This window comes from Oncorhynchus mykiss, chromosome 21, assembly GCF_013265735.2.
Source record: "Oncorhynchus mykiss isolate Arlee chromosome 21, USDA_OmykA_1.1, whole genome shotgun sequence".
NCBI lineage: Eukaryota > Metazoa > Chordata > Actinopteri > Salmoniformes > Salmonidae > Oncorhynchus > Oncorhynchus mykiss.
In genome coordinates, this window is record NC_048585.1 from 62,585,759 (window position 1) to 62,603,258 (window position 17,500).

Below are 17,500 nucleotides of genomic sequence, written 5' to 3' on the forward strand. Positions count from 1 at the left end.
TTAGGATCCTTCTGGGCCTGTGTAGGGACCTGATTAGAATGGTAGGATCCTTCTGGGCCTGTGTAGGGACCTGCTTAGAATGGTATTAGGATCCTTCTGGGCCTGTGGAGGGACCTGATTAGAATGGTAGGATCCTTCTGGGCCTGTGTAGGGACCTGCTTAGAATGGTATTAGGATCCTTCTGGGCCTGTGGAGGGACCTGATTAGAATGGTATTAGGATCCTTCTGGGCCTGTTTAGGGACCTGATTAGAATGGTATTTGGATCCTTCTTGGCCTGTGGAGGGACCTGATAAGAATGGTATTAGGATCCTTCTGGGCCTGTGGAGGGACCTGATTAGAATGGTATTAGGATCCTTCTGGGTCTGTGGAGGGGCCTGATTAGAATGGTAGGATCCTTCTGGGCCTGTGGAGGGACCTGATTAGAATGGTATTAGGATCCTTCTGGGCCTGTTTAGGGACCTGATTAGAATGGTAGGATCCTTTTGGGCCCGTTTAGGGACCTGATTAGAATGGTATTAGGGTCCTTCTGGGCCTGTTTAGGGACCTGATTAGAATGGTATTAGGATCCTTCTGGGCCTGTGTAGGGACCAGATTAGAATGGTATTAGTATCCTTCTGGGCCTGTGGAGGGACCTGATTAGAATGGTATTAGGATCCTTCTGGGCCTGTGGAGGGACCTGATTAGAATGGTAGGATCCTTCTGGGCCTGTGGAGGGACCTGATTAGAATGGTATTAGGATCCTTCTGGGCCTGTGGAGGGACCTGATTAGAATGGTATTAGGATCCTTCTGGGCCTGTGGAGGGACCTGATTAGAATGGTAGGATCCTTCTGGGCCTGTGTAGGGACCTGATTAGAATGGTATTAGGATCCTTCTGGGCCTGTGGAGGGACCTGATTAGAATGGTATTAGGATCCTTCTGGGCCTGTGGAGGGACCTGATTAGAATGGTAGGATCCTTCTGGGCCTGTGTAGGGACCTGATTAGAATGGTATTAGGATCCTTCTGGGCCTGTTTAGGGACCTGATTAGAATGGTATTAGGATCCTTCTGGGCCTGTGTAGGGACCTGATTAGAATGGTATTAGGATCCTTCTGGGCCTGTTTAGGGACCTGATTAGAATGGTATCAGGATCCTTCTGGGCCTGTGGAGGGACCTGATTAGAATGGTAGGATCCTTCTGGGCCTGTGTAGGGACCTGATTAGAATGGTATTAGGATCCTTCTGGGCCTGTTTAGGGACCTGATTAGAATGGTATTAGGATCCTTCTGGGCCTGTGGAGGGACCTGATTAGAATGGTATTAGGATCCTTCTGGGCCTGTGGAGGGACCTGATTAGAATGGTATTAGGATCTTTCTGGGCCTGTTTAGGGACCTGATTAGAATGGTATTAGGATCCTTCTGGGCCTGTGGAGGGACCTGATTAGAATGGTATTAGGATCCTTCTGGGCCTGTGGAGGGACCTGATTAGAATGGTATTAGGATCCTTCTGGGTCTGTTTAGGGACCTGATTAGAATGGTATTAGGATCCTTCTGGGCCTGTGGAGGGATCTGATTAGAATGGTATTAGGATCCTTCTGGGCCTGTTTAGGGACCTGATTAGAATGGTATTAGGATCCTTCTGGGCCTGTGGAGGGATCTGATTAGAATGGTATTAGGATCCTTCTGGGCCTGTGGAGGGACCTGATTAGAATGGTAGGATCCTTCTGGGCCTGTGTAGGGACCTGATTAGAATGGTATTAGGATCCTTCTGGGCCTGTTTAGGGACCTGATTAGAATGGTATTAGGATCCTTCTGGGCCTGTGGAGGGATCTGATTAGAATGGTATTAGGATCCTTCTGGGCCTGTGGAGGGACCTGATTAGAATGGTATTAGGATCCTTCTGGGTCTGTTTAGGGACCTGATTAGAATGGTATTAGGATCCTTCTGGGCCTGATTAGAATGGTATTAGGATCCTTCTGGGCCTGTGGAGGGACCTGATTAGAATGGTAGGATCCTTCTGGGCCTGTGTAGGGACCTGATTAGAATGGTATTAGGATCCTTCTGGGCCTGTTTAGGGACCTGATTAGAATGGTATTAGGATCCTTCTGGGCCTGTGGAGGGACCTGATTAGAATGGTAGGATCCTTCTGGGCCTGTGGAGGGACCTGATTAGAATGGTATTAGGATCCTTCTGGGCCTGTTTAGGGACCTGATTAGAATGGTATTAGGATCCTTCTGGGCCTGTGGAGGGATCTGATTAGAATGGTATTAGGATCCTTCTGGACCTGATTAGAATATTATTAGGATCCTTCTGGGCCTGTGGAGGGACCTGATTAGAAATGTAGGATCCTTCTGGGCCTGTGTAGGGACCTGATTAGAATGGTATTAGGATCCTTCTGGGCCTGTTTAGGGACCTGATTAGAATGGTATTAGGATCCTTCTGGGCCTGTGGAGGGACCTGATTAGAATGGTAGGATCCTTCTGGGCCTGTGGAGGGACCTGATTAGAATGGTATTAGGATCCTTCTGGGCCTGTTTAGGGACCTGATTAGAATGGTATTAGGATCCTTCTGGGCCTGTGGAGGGATCTGATTAGAATGGTATTAGGATCCTTCTGGGCCTGTTTAGGGACCTGATTAGAATGGTATTAGGATCCTTCTGGGCCTGTGGAGGGACCTGATTAGAATGGTAGGATCCTTCTGTGCCTGTGGAGGGACCTGATTAGAATGGTATTAGGATCCTTCTGGGCCTGTTTAGGGACCTGATTAGAATGGTATTAGGATCCTTCTGGGCCTGTGGAGGGATCTGATTAGAATGGTATTAGGATCCTTCTGGGCCTGTGGAGGGATCTGATTAGAATGGTATTAGGATCCTTCTGGACCTGATTAGAATGGTATTAGGATCCTTCTGGGCCTGTGGAGGGACCTGATTAGAATGGTAGGATCCTTCTGGGCCTGTGTAGGGACCTGATTAGAATGGTATTAGGATCCTTCTGGGCCTGTTTAGGGACCTGATTAGAATGGTATTAGGATCCTTCTGGGCCTGTGGAGGGACCTGATTAGAATGGTAGGATCCTTCTGGGCCTGTGGAGGGACCTGATTAGAATGGTATTAGGATCCTTCTGGGCCTGTTTAGGGACCTGATTAGAATGGTAGGATCCTTCTGGGCCTGTGTAGGGACCTGATTAGAATGGTATTAGGATCCTTCTGGGCCTGTGGAGGGACCTGATTAGAATGGTATTAGGATCCTTCTGGGCCTGTTTAGGGACCTGATTAGAATGGTATTAGGATCCTTCTTGGCCTGTGGAGGGACCTGATTAGAATGGTATTAGGATCCTTCTGGGCCTGTGGAGGGACCTGATTAGAATGGTATTAGGATCCTTCTGGGTCTGTGGAGGGGCCTGATTAGAATGGTAGGATCCTTCTGGGCCTGTGGAGGGACCTGATTAGAATGGTAGGATCCTTCTGGGCCTGTGTAGGGACCTGATTAGAATGGTATTAGTGTCCTTCTGGGCCTGTGGAGGGACCTGATTAGAATGGTATTAGGATCCTTCTGGGTCTGTGGAGGGGCCTGATTAGAATGGTAGGATCCTTCTGGGCCTGTTTAGGGACCTGATTAGAATGGTATGATCCTTCTGGGCCTGTTTAGGGACCTGATTAGAATGGTATTAGGGTCCTTCTGGGCCTGTTTAGGGACCTGATTAGAATGGTATTAGGATCCTTCTGGGCCTGTTTAGGGACCTGATTAGAATGGTATTAGGATCCTTCTGGGCCTGTGGAGGGACCTGATTAGAATGGTATTAGGATCCTTCTGGGCCTGTGGAGGGACCTGATTAGAATGGTATTAGGATCCTTCTGGGTCTGTGGAGGGACCTGATTAGAATGGTATTAGGATCCTTCTGGGCCTGTGGAGGGACCTGATTAGAATGGTAGGATCCTTCTGGGCCTGTGGAGGGACCTGATTAGAATGGTATTAGGATCCTTCTGGGCCTGTTTAGGGACCTGATTAGAATGGTATTAGGATCCTTCTGGGCCTGTTTAGGGACCTGATTAGAATGGTATTAGGATCCTTCTGGGCCTGTGGAGGGACCTGATTAGAATGGTAGGATCCTTCTGGGCCTGTGTAGGGACCTGATTAGAATGGTATTAGGATCCTTCTGGGCCTGTTTAGGGACCTGATTAGAATGGTATTAGGATACTTCTGGGCCTGTGGAGGGACCTGATTACAATGGTAGGATCCTTCTGGGCCTGTGGAGGGACCTGATTAGAATGGTATTAGGATCCTTCTGGGCCTGTTTAGGGACCTGATTAGAATAGTATTAGGATCCTTCTGGGCCTGTTTAGGGACCTGATTAGAATGGTATTAGGATCCTTCTGGGCCTGTGGAGGGATCTGATTAGAATGGTATTAGGATCCTTCTGGGCCTGTTTAGGGACCTGATTAGAATGGTATTAGGATCCTTCTGGGCCTGTGGAGGGACCTGATTAGAATGGTAGGATCCTTCTGGGCCTGTGGAGGGACCTGATTAGAATGGTATTAGGATCCTTCTGGGCCTGTTTAGGGATCTGATTAGAATGGTATTAGGATCCTTCTGGGCCTGTGGAGGGATCTGATTAGAATGGTATTAGGATCCTTCTGGACCTGATTAGAATGGTATTAGGATCCTTCTGGGCCTGTGGAGGGACCTGATTAGAATGGTAGGATCCTTCTGGGCCTGTGTAGGGACCTGATTAGAATGGTATTAGGATCCTTCTGGGCCTGTTTAGGGACCTGATTAGAATGGTATTAGGATCCTTCTGGGCCTGTGGAGGGACCTGATTAGAATGGTAGGATCCTTCTGGGCCTGTGGAGGGACCTGATTAGAATGGTATTAGGATCCTTCTGGGCCTGTTTAGGGACCTGATTAGAATGGTAGGATCCTTCTGGGCCTGTGTAGGGACCTGATTAGAATGGTATTAGGATCCTTCTGGGCCTGTGGAGGGACCTGATTAGAATGGTATTAGGATCCTTCTGGGCCTGTTTAGGGACCTGATTAGAATGGTATTAGGATCCTTCTTGGCCTGTGGAGGGACCTGATTAGAATGGTATTAGGATCCTTCTGGGCCTGTGGAGGGACCTGATTAGAATGGTATTAGGATCCTTCTGGGTCTGTGGAGGGGCCTGATTAGAATGGTAGGATCCTTCTGGGCCTGTGGAGGGACCTGATTAGAATGGTAGGATCCTTCTGGGCCTGTGGAGGGACCTGATTAGAATGGTATTAGGATCCTTCTGGGCCTGTTTAGGGACCTGATTAGAATAGTATTAGGATCCTTCTGGGCCTGTTTAGGGACCTGATTAGAATGGTATTAGGATCCTTCTGGGCCTGTGGAGGGATCTGATTAGAATGGTATTAGGATCCTTCTGGGCCTGTTTAGGGACCTGATTAGAATGGTATTAGGATCCTTCTGGGCCTGTGGAGGGACCTGATTAGAATGGTAGGATCCTTCTGGGCCTGTGGAGGGACCTGATTAGAATGGTATTAGGATCCTTCTGGGCCTGTTTAGGGACCTGATTAGAATGGTATTAGGATCCTTCTGGGCCTGTGGAGGGATCTGATTAGAATGGTATTAGGATCCTTCTGGGCCTGTGGAGGGATCTGATTAGAATGGTATTAGGATCCTTCTGGGCCTGTTTAGGGATCTGATTAGAATGGTATTAGGATCCTTCTGGGCCTGTGGAGGGATCTGATTAGAATGGTATTAGGATCCTTCTGGACCTGATTAGAATGGTATTAGGATCCTTCTGGGCCTGTGGAGGGACCTGATTAGAATGGTAGGATCCTTCTGGGCCTGTGTAGGGACCTGATTAGAATGGTATTAGGATCCTTCTGGGCCTGTTTAGGGACCTGATTAGAATGGTATTAGGATCCTTCTGGGCCTGTGGAGGGACCTGATTAGAATGGTAGGATCCTTCTGGGCCTGTGGAGGGACCTGATTAGAATGGTATTAGGATCCTTCTGGGCCTGTTTAGGGACCTGATTAGAATGGTAGGATCCTTCTGGGCCTGTGTAGGGACCTGATTAGAATGGTATTAGGATCCTTCTGGGCCTGTGGAGGGACCTGATTAGAATGGTATTAGGATCCTTCTGGGCCTGTTTAGGGACCTGATTAGAATGGTATTAGGATCCTTCTTGGCCTGTGGAGGGACCTGATTAGAATGGTATTAGGATCCTTCTGGGCCTGTGGAGGGACCTGATTAGAATGGTATTAGGATCCTTCTGGGTCTGTGGAGGGGCCTGATTAGAATGGTAGGATCCTTCTGGGCCTGTGGAGGGACCTGATTAGAATGGTAGGATCCTTCTGGGCCTGTGGAGGGACCTGATTAGAATGGTATTAGGATCCTTCTGGGCCTGTTTAGGGACCTGATTAGAATAGTATTAGGATCCTTCTGGGCCTGTTTAGGGACCTGATTAGAATGGTATTAGGATCCTTCTGGGCCTGTGGAGGGATCTGATTAGAATGGTATTAGGATCCTTCTGGGCCTGTTTAGGGACCTGATTAGAATGGTATTAGGATCCTTCTGGGCCTGTGGAGGGACCTGATTAGAATGGTAGGATCCTTCTGGGCCTGTGGAGGGACCTGATTAGAATGGTATTAGGATCCTTCTGGGCCTGTTTAGGGACCTGATTAGAATGGTATTAGGATCCTTCTGGGCCTGTGGAGGGATCTGATTAGAATGGTATTAGGATCCTTCTGGGCCTGTGGAGGGATCTGATTAGAATGGTATTAGGATCCTTCTGGACCTGATTAGAATGGTATTAGGATCCTTCTGGGCCTGTGGAGGGACCTGATTAGAATGGTAGGATCCTTCTGGGCCTGTGTAGGGACCTGATTAGAATGGTATTAGGATCCTTCTGGGCCTGTTTAGGGACCTGATTAGAATGGTATTAGGATCCTTCTGGGCCTGTGGAGGGACCTGATTAGAATGGTAGGATCCTTCTGGGCCTGTGGAGGGACCTGATTAGAATGGTATTAGGATCCTTCTGGGCCTGTTTAGGGACCTGATTAGAATGGTAGGATCCTTCTGGGCCTGTGTAGGGACCTGATTAGAATGGTATTAGGATCCTTCTGGGCCTGTGGAGGGACCTGATTAGAATGGTATTAGGATCCTTCTGGGCCTGTTTAGGGACCTGATTAGAATGGTATTAGGATCCTTCTTGGCCTGTGGAGGGACCTGATTAGAATGGTATTAGGATCCTTCTGGGCCTGTGGAGGGACCTGATTAGAATGGTATTAGGATCCTTCTGGGTCTGTGGAGAGGCCTGATTAGAATGGTAGGATCCTTCTGGGCCTGTGGAGGGACCTGATTAGAATGGTAGGATCCTTCTGGGCCTGTGTAGGGACCTGATTAGAATGGTATTAGGGTCCTTCTGGGCCTGTGGAGGGACCTGATTAGAATGGTATTAGGATCCTTCTGGGTCTGTGGAGGGGCCTGATTAGAATGGTAGGATCCTTCTGGGCCTGTTTAGGGACCTGATTAGAATGGTAGGATCCTTCTGGGCCTGTTTAGGGACCTGATTAGAATGGTATTAGGGTCCTTCTGGGCCTGTTTAGGGACCTGATTAGAATGGTATTAGGATCCTTCTGGGCCTGTGGAGGGACCTGATTAGAATGGTATTAGGATCCTTCTGGGCCTGTGGAGGGACCTGATTAGAATGGTATTAGGATCCTTCTGGGCCTGTGGAGGGACCTGATTAGAATGGTATTAGGGTCCTTCTGGGCCTGTGGAGGGACCTGATTAGAATGGTATTAGGATCCTTCTGGGTCTGTGGAGGGGCCTGATTAGAATGGTAGGATCCTTCTGGGCCTGTTTAGGGACCTGATTAGAATGGTATGATCCTTCTGGGCCTGTTTAGGGACCTGATTAGAATGGTATTAGGGTCCTTCTGGGCCTGTTTAGGGACCTGATTAGAATGGTATTAGGATCCTTCTGGGCCTGTTTAGGGACCTGATTAGAATGGTATTAGGATCCTTCTGGGCCTGTGGAGGGACCTGATTAGAATGGTATTAGGATCCTTCTGGGCCTGTGGAGGGACCTGATTAGAATGGTATTAGGATCCTTCTGGGTCTGTGGAGGGACCTGATTAGAATGGTATTAGGATCCTTCTGGGCCTGTGGAGGGACCTGATTAGAATGGTAGGATCCTTCTGGGCCTGTGGAGGGACCTGATTAGAATGGTATTAGGATCCTTCTGGGCCTGTTTAGGGACCTGATTAGAATGGTATTAGGATCCTTCTGGGCCTGTTTAGGGACCTGATTAGAATGGTATTAGGATCCTTCTGGGCCTGTGGAGGGACCTGATTAGAATGGTAGGATCCTTCTGGGCCTGTGGAGGGACCTGATTAGAATGGTATTAGGATCCTTCTGGGCCTGTTTAGGGATCTGATTAGAATGGTATTAGGATCCTTCTGGGCCTGTGGAGGGATCTGATTAGAATGGTATTAGGATCCTTCTGGACCTGATTAGAATGGTATTAGGATCCTTCTGGGCCTGTGGAGGGACCTGATTAGAATGGTAGGATCCTTCTGGGCCTGTGTAGGGACCTGATTAGAATGGTATTAGGATCCTTCTGGGCCTGTTTAGGGACCTGATTAGAATGGTATTAGGATCCTTCTGGGCCTGTGGAGGGACCTGATTAGAATGGTAGGATCCTTCTGGGCCTGTGGAGGGACCTGATTAGAATGGTATTAGGATCCTTCTGGGCCTGTTTAGGGACCTGATTAGAATGGTAGGATCCTTCTGGGCCTGTGTAGGGACCTGATTAGAATGGTATTAGGATCCTTCTGGGCCTGTGGAGGGACCTGATTAGAATGGTATTAGGATCCTTCTGGGCCTGTTTAGGGACCTGATTAGAATGGTATTAGGATCCTTCTTGGCCTGTGGAGGGACCTGATTAGAATGGTATTAGGATCCTTCTGGGCCTGTGGAGGGACCTGATTAGAATGGTATTAGGATCCTTCTGGGTCTGTGGAGGGGCCTGATTAGAATGGTAGGATCCTTCTGGGCCTGTGGAGGGACCTGATTAGAATGGTAGGATCCTTCTGGGCCTGTGGAGGGACCTGATTAGAATGGTATTAGGATCCTTCTGGGCCTGTTTAGGGACCTGATTAGAATAGTATTAGGATCCTTCTGGGCCTGTTTAGGGACCTGATTAGAATGGTATTAGGATCCTTCTGGGCCTGTGGAGGGATCTGATTAGAATGGTATTAGGATCCTTCTGGGCCTGTTTAGGGACCTGATTAGAATGGTATTAGGATCCTTCTGGGCCTGTGGAGGGACCTGATTAGAATGGTAGGATCCTTCTGGGCCTGTGGAGGGACCTGATTAGAATGGTATTAGGATCCTTCTGGGCCTGTTTATGGACCTGATTAGAATGGTATTAGGATCCTTCTGGGCCTGTGGAGGGATCTGATTAGAATGGTATTAGGATCCTTCTGGGCCTGTGGAGGGATCTGATTAGAATGGTATTAGGATCCTTCTGGACCTGATTAGAATGGTATTAGGATCCTTCTGGGCCTGTGGAGGGACCTGATTAGAATGGTAGGATCCTTCTGGGCCTGTGTAGGGACCTGATTAGAATGGTATTAGGATCCTTCTGGGCCTGTTTAGGGACCTGATTAGAATGGTATTAGGATCCTTCTGGGCCTGTGGAGGGACCTGATTAGAATGGTAGGATCCTTCTGGGCCTGTGGAGGGACCTGATTAGAATGGTATTAGGATCCTTCTGGGCCTGTTTAGGGACCTGATTAGAATGGTAGGATCCTTCTGGGCCTGTGTAGGGACCTGATTAGAATGGTATTAGGATCCTTCTGGGCCTGTGGAGGGACCTGATTAGAATGGTATTAGGATCCTTCTGGGCCTGTTTAGGGACCTGATTAGAATGGTATTAGGATCCTTCTTGGCCTGTGGAGGGACCTGATTAGAATGGTATTAGGATCCTTCTGGGCCTGTGGAGGGACCTGATTAGAATGGTATTAGGATCCTTCTGGGTCTGTGGAGAGGCCTGATTAGAATGGTAGGATCCTTCTGGGCCTGTGGAGGGACCTGATTAGAATGGTAGGATCCTTCTGGGCCTGTGTAGGGACCTGATTAGAATGGTATTAGGGTCCTTCTGGGCCTGTGGAGGGACCTGATTAGAATGGTATTAGGATCCTTCTGGGTCTGTGGAGGGGCCTGATTAGAATGGTAGGATCCTTCTGGACCTGTTTAGGGACCTGATTAGAATGGTAGGATCCTTCTGGGCCTGTTTAGGGACCTGATTAGAATGGTATTAGGGTCCTTCTGGGCCTGTTTAGGGACCTGATTAGAATGGTATTAGGATCCTTCTGGGCCTGTGGAGGGACCTGATTAGAATGGTATTAGGATCCTTCTGGGCCTGTGGAGGGACCTGATTAGAATGGTATTAGGATCCTTCTGGGCCTGTGGAGGGACCTGATTAGAATGGTATTAGGATCCTTCTGGGTCTGTGGAGGGACCTGATTAGAATGGTATTAGGATCCTTCTGGGTCTGTGTAGGGACCTGATTAGAATTGTATTAGGATCCTTCTGGGCCTGTTTTGGGACCTGATTAGAATGGTATTAGGATCCTTCTGGGCCTGTGGAGGGACCTTCAAAAGGTTGTGCCAACACATTAGGAAATACTATGTACACTGCCCTTCAAAAGGTTATGCCAACACATTAGGAAATACTATGTACACTGCCCTTCAAAAGGTTGTGCCAACACATTAGGAAATACTATGTACACTGCCCTTCAAAAGGTTATGCCAACACATTAGGAAATACTATGTACACTGCCCTTCAAAAGGTTGGCCAACACATTAGGAAATACTATGTACACTGCCCTTCAAAAGGTTGGCCAACACATTAGGAAATACTATGTACACTGCCCTTCAAAAGGTTATGCCAACACATTAGGAAATACTATGTACACTGCCCTTCAAAAGGTTGTGCCAACACATTAGGAAATACTATGTACACTGCCCTTCAAAAGGTTGTGCCAACACATTAGGAAATACTATGTACACTGCCCTTCAAAAGGTTGGCCAACACATTAGGAAATACTATGTACACTGCCCTTCAAAAGGTTATGCCAACACATTAGGAAATACTATGTACACTGCCCTTCAAAAGGTTGTGCCAACACATTAGGAAATACTATGTACACTGCCCTTCAAAAGGTTATGCCAACACATTAGGAAATACTATGTACACTGCCCTTCAAAAGGTTGTGCCAACACATTAGGAAATACTATGTACACTGCCCTTCAAAAGGTTATGCCAACACATTAGGAAATACTATGTACACTGCCCTTCAAAAGGTTGTGCCAACACATTAGGAAATACTATGTACACTGCCCTTCAAAAGGTTATGCCAACACATTAGGAAATACTATGTACACTGCCCTTCAAAAGGTTGGCCAACACATTAGGAAATACTATGTACACTGCCCTTCAAAAGGTTGTGCCAACACATTAGGAAATACTATGTACACTGCCCTTCAAAAGGTTATGCCAACACATTAGGAAATACTATGTACACTGCCCTTCAAAAGGTTGTGCCAACACATTAGGAAATACTATGTACACTGCCCTTCAAAAGGTTATGCCAACACATTAGGAAATACTATGTACACTGCCCTTCAAAAGGTTGGCCAACACATTAGGAAATACTATGTACACTGCCCTTCAAAAGGTTGTGCCAACACATTAGGAAATACTATGTACACTGCCCTTCAAAAGGTTATGCCAACACATTAGGAAATACTATGTACACTGCCCTTCAAAAGGTTATGCCAACACATTAGGAAATACTATGTACACTGCCCTTCAAAAGGTTGGCCAACACATTAGGAAATACTATGTACACTGCCCTTCAAAAGGTTGGCCAACACATTAGGAAATACTATGTACACTGCCCTTCAAAAGGTTGGCCAACACATTAGGAAATACTATGTACACTGCCCTTCAAAAGGTTATGCCAACACATTAGGAAATACTATGTACACTGCCCTTCAAAAGGTTATGCCAACACATTAGGAAATACTATGTACACTGCCCTTCAAAAGGTTGGCCAACACATTAGGAAATACTATGTACACTGCCCTTCAAAAGGTTGGCCAACACATTAGGAAATACTATGTACACTGCCCTTCAAAAGGTTATGCCAACACATTAGGAAATACTATGTACACTGCCCTTCAAAAGGTTATGCCAACACATTAGGAAATACTATGTACACTGCCCTTCAAAAGGTTATGCCAACACATTAGGAAATACTATGTACACTGCCCTTCAAAAGGTTATGCCAACACATTAGGAAATACTATGTACACTGCCCTTCAAAAGGTTATGCCAACACATTAGGAAATACTATGTACACTGCCCTTCAAAAGGTTATGCCAACACATTAGGAAATACTATGTACACTGCCCTTCAAAAGGTTATGCCAACACATTAGGAAATACTATGTACACTGCCCTTCAAAAGGTTGTGCCAACACATTAGGAAATACTATGTACACTGCCCTTCAAAAGGTTATGCCAACACATTAGGAAATACTATGTACACTGCCCTTCAAAAGGTTGTGCCAACACATTAGGAAATACTATGTACACTGCCCTTCAAAAGGTTGGCCAACACATTAGGAAATACTATGTACACTGCCCTTCAAAAGGTTGTGCCAACACATTAGGAAATACTATGTACACTGCCCTTCAAAAGGTTATGCCAACACATTAGGAAATACTATGTACACTGCCCTTCAAAAGGTTGTGCCAACACATTAGGAAATACTATGTACACTGCCCTTCAAAAGGTTGTGCCAACACATTAGGAAATACTATGTACACTGCCCTTCAAAAGGTTATGCCAACACATTAGGAAATACTATGTACACTGCCCTTCAAAAGGTTGGCCAACACATTAGGAAATACTATGTACACTGCCCTTCAAAAGGTTGGCCAACACATTAGGAAATACTATGTACACTGCCCTTCAAAAGGTTGGCCAACACATTAGGAAATACTATGTACACTGCCCTTCAAAAGGTTATGCCAACACATTAGGAAATACTATGTACACTGCCCTTCAAAAGGTTATGCCAACACATTAGGAAATACTATGTACACTGCCCTTCAAAAGGTTGGCCAACACATTAGGAAATACTATGTACACTGCCCTTCAAAAGGTTGGCCAACACATTAGGAAATACTATGTACACTGCCCTTCAAAAGGTTATGCCAACACATTAGGAAATACTATGTACACTGCCCTTCAAAAGGTTATGCCAACACATTAGGAAATACTATGTACACTGCCCTTCAAAAGGTTATGCCAACACATTAGGAAATACTATGTACACTGCCCTTCAAAAGGTTATGCCAACACATTAGGAAATACTATGTACACTGCCCTTCAAAAGGTTGGCCAACACATTAGGAAATACTATGTACACTGCCCTTCAAAAGGTTATGCCAACACATTAGGAAATACTATGTACACTGCCCTTCAAAAGGTTGTGCCAACACATTAGGAAATACTATGTACACTGCCCTTCAAAAGGTTGTGCCAACACATTAGGAAATACTATGTACACTGCCCTTCAAAAGGTTGTGCCAACACATTAGGAAATACTATGTACACTGCCCTTCAAAAGGTTGTGCCAACACATTAGGAAATACTATGTACACTGCCCTTCAAAAGGTTGTGCCAACACATTAGGAAATACTATGTACACTGCCCTTCAAAAGGTTGTGCCAACACATTAGGAAATACTATGTACACTGCCCTTCAAAAGGTTATGCCAACACATTAGGAAATACTATGTACACTGCCCTTCAAAAGGTTATGCCAACACATTAGGAAATACTATGTACACTGCCCTTCAAAAGGTTGTGCCAACACATTAGGAAATACTATGTACACTGCCCTTCAAAAGGTTGTGCCAACACATTAGGAAATACTATGTACACTGCCCTTCAAAAGGTTATGCCAACACATTAGGAAATACTATGTACACTGCCCTTCAAAAGGTTATGCCAACACATTAGGAAATACTATGTACACTGCCCTTCAAAAGGTTGGCCAACACATTAGGAAATACTATGTACACTGCCCTTCAAAAGGTTGTGCCAACACATTAGGAAATACTATGTACACTGCCCTTCAAAAGGTTGTGCCAACACATTAGGAAATACTATGTACACTGCCCTTCAAAAGGTTATGCCAACACATTAGGAAATACTATGTACACTGCCCTTCAAAAGGTTGTGCCAACACATTAGGAAATACTATGTACACTGCCCTTCAAAAGGTTATGCCAACACATTAGGAAATACTATGTACACTGCCCTTCAAAAGGTTGTGCCAACACATTAGGAAATACTATGTACACTGCCCTTCAAAAGGTTATGCCAACACATTAGGAAATACTATGTACACTGCCCTTCAAAAGGTTATGCCAACACATTAGGAAATACTATGTACACTGCCCTTCAAAAGGTTGGCCAACACATTAGGAAATACTATGTACACTGCCCTTCAAAAGGTTGTGCCAACACATTAGGAAATACTATGTACACTGCCCTTCAAAAGGTTATGCCAACACATTAGGAAATACTATGTACACTGCCCTTCAAAAGGTTATGCCAACACATTAGGAAATACTATGTACACTGCCCTTCAAAAGGTTGTGCCAACACATTAGGAAATACTATGTACACTGCCCTTCAAAAGGTTGTGCCAACACATTAGGAAATACTATGTACACTGCCCTTCAAAAGGTTGTGCCAACACATTAGGAAATACTATGTACACTGCCCTTCAAAAGGTTATGCCAACACATTAGGAAATACTATGTACACTGCCCTTCAAAAGGTTGTGCCAACACATTAGGAAATACTATGTACACTGCCCTTCAAAAGGTTATGCCAACACATTAGGAAATACTATGTACACTGCCCTTCAAAAGGTTGTGCCAACACATTAGGAAATACTATGTACACTGCCCTTCAAAAGGTTATGCCAACACATTAGGAAATACTATGTACACTGCCCTTCAAAAGGTTGTGCCAACACATTAGGAAATACTATGTACACTGCCCTTCAAAAGGTTATGCCAACACATTAGGAAATACTATGTACACTGCCCTTCAAAAGGTTATGCCAACACATTAGGAAATACTATGTACACTGCCCTTCAAAAGGTTATGCCAACACATTAGGAAATACTATGTACACTGCCCTTCAAAAGGTTATGCCAACACATTAGGAAATACTATGTACACTGCCCTTCAAAAGGTTGTGCCAACACATTAGGAAATACTATGTACACTGCCCTTCAAAAGGTTGTGCCAACACATTAGGAAATACTATGTACACTGCCCTTCAAAAGGTTGTGCCAACACATTAGGAAATACTATGTACACTGCCCTTCAAAAGGTTATGCCAACACATTAGGAAATACTATGTACACTGCCCTTCAAAAGGTTGTGCCAACACATTAGGAAATACTATGTACACTGCCCTTCAAAAGGTTATGCCAACACATTAGGAAATACTATGTACACTGCCCTTCAAAAGGTTGTGCCAACACATTAGGAAATACTATGTACACTGCCCTTCAAAAGGTTGTGCCAACACATTAGGAAATACTATGTACACTGCCCTTCAAAAGGTTGGCCAACACATTAGGAAATACTATGTACACTGCCCTTCAAAAGGTTATGCCAACACATTAGGAAATACTATGTACACTGCCCTTCAAAAGGTTGTGCCAACACATTAGGAAATACTATGTACACTGCCCTTCAAAAGGTTATGCCAACACATTAGGAAATACTATGTACACTGCCCTTCAAAAGGTTATGCCAACACATTAGGAAATACTATGTACACTGCCCTTCAAAAGGTTGTGCCAACACATTAGGAAATACTATGTACACTGCCCTTCAAAAGGTTATGCCAACACATTAGGAAATACTATGTACACTGCCCTTCAAAAGGTTGTGCCAACACATTAGGAAATACTATGTACACTGCCCTTCAAAAGGTTGGCCAACACATTAGGAAATACTATGTACACTGCCCTTCAAAAGGTTATGCCAACACATTAGGAAATACTATGTACACTGCCCTTCAAAAGGTTATGCCAACACATTAGGAAATACTATGTACACTGCCCTTCAAAAGGTTGTGCCAACACATTAGGAAATACTATGTACACTGCCCTTCAAAAGGTTATGCCAACACATTAGGAAATACTATGTACACTGCCCTTCAAAAGGTTGTGCCAACACATTAGGAAATACTATGTACACTGCCCTTCAAAAGGTTATGCCAACACATTAGGAAATACTATGTACACTGCCCTTCAAAAGGTTGGCCAACACATTAGGAAATACTATGTACACTGCCCTTCAAAAGGTTGTGCCAACACATTAGGAAATACTATGTACACTGCCCTTCAAAAGGTTATGCCAACACATTAGGAAATACTATGTACACTGCCCTTCAAAAGGTTGGCCAACACATTAGGAAATACTATGTACACTGCCCTTCAAAAGGTTGTGCCAACACATTAGGAAATACTATGTACACTGCCCTTCAAAAGGTTGTGCCAACACATTAGGAAATACTATGTACACTGCCCTTCAAAAGGTTGGCGTCACTTAGAAATGTCCTTGTTTTTCAAAGAAAAGCACATTTTTTGTCCATTTTAATGACATTAAATTGATCAGAAATACAGCGTAGACATTGTTAATGTTGTAAATGACTATTGTAGCTGGAAACGGCTGATTTCTAATGGAATATCTACATAGGCGAACAGAGGCCCATTATCAGCAACCATCACTCCTGTGTTCCAATGGCACGTTGTGTTAGCTAATCCAAGTTTATCATTTTAAAAAGCTAATTGATTATTAGAAAACCATTTTGCAATTATGTTAGCACAGCTGAAAACTGTTGTTCTGATTAAATAAGTAATAAAACTGACCTTCTTTAGACTAGTTGAGTATCTGGAGCATCAGCATTTGTGGGTTCAATTACAGGCTCAAAATGGCCAGAAACAAAGACAAAAACAGACGCCTCTCACAAGTCCTCAACTGGCAGCTTCATTAAATAGTACCCGCAGAACACCAGTCTCAAAGTCAACAGCGAAGAGGTGACTCTGGGATGCTGGCATAGGCAGAGCTGGAAAGAAAAAGCCATATCTCAGACTGGCCAATAAAAATAAAAGATTAAGATGGACAAAAGAACACAGACACTGGACAGAGGAACTCTGCCTTGAAGGCCAGCATCCCGGAGTCACCTCTTCACTGTTGACGTTGAGACTGGACAGAGGAACTCTGCCTAGAAGGCCAGCATCCCGGAGTCTCCTCTTCACTGTTGACGTTGAGACTGGACAGAGGAACTCTGCCTAGAAGGCCAGCATCCCGGAGTCGCCTCTTCACTGTTGACGTTGAGACTGGACAGAGGAACTCTGCCTAGAAGGC

General features: G+C 45.2%; 1 protein-coding gene across 1 annotated transcript in view; it reads left to right on the top strand.

Moving 5' to 3' along the window:
- Window positions 1–17,500, top strand: part of txk (TXK tyrosine kinase) — a 57,160-nt gene that overhangs the window by 34,495 nt on the left and 5,165 nt on the right. The window lies entirely within an intron of this gene.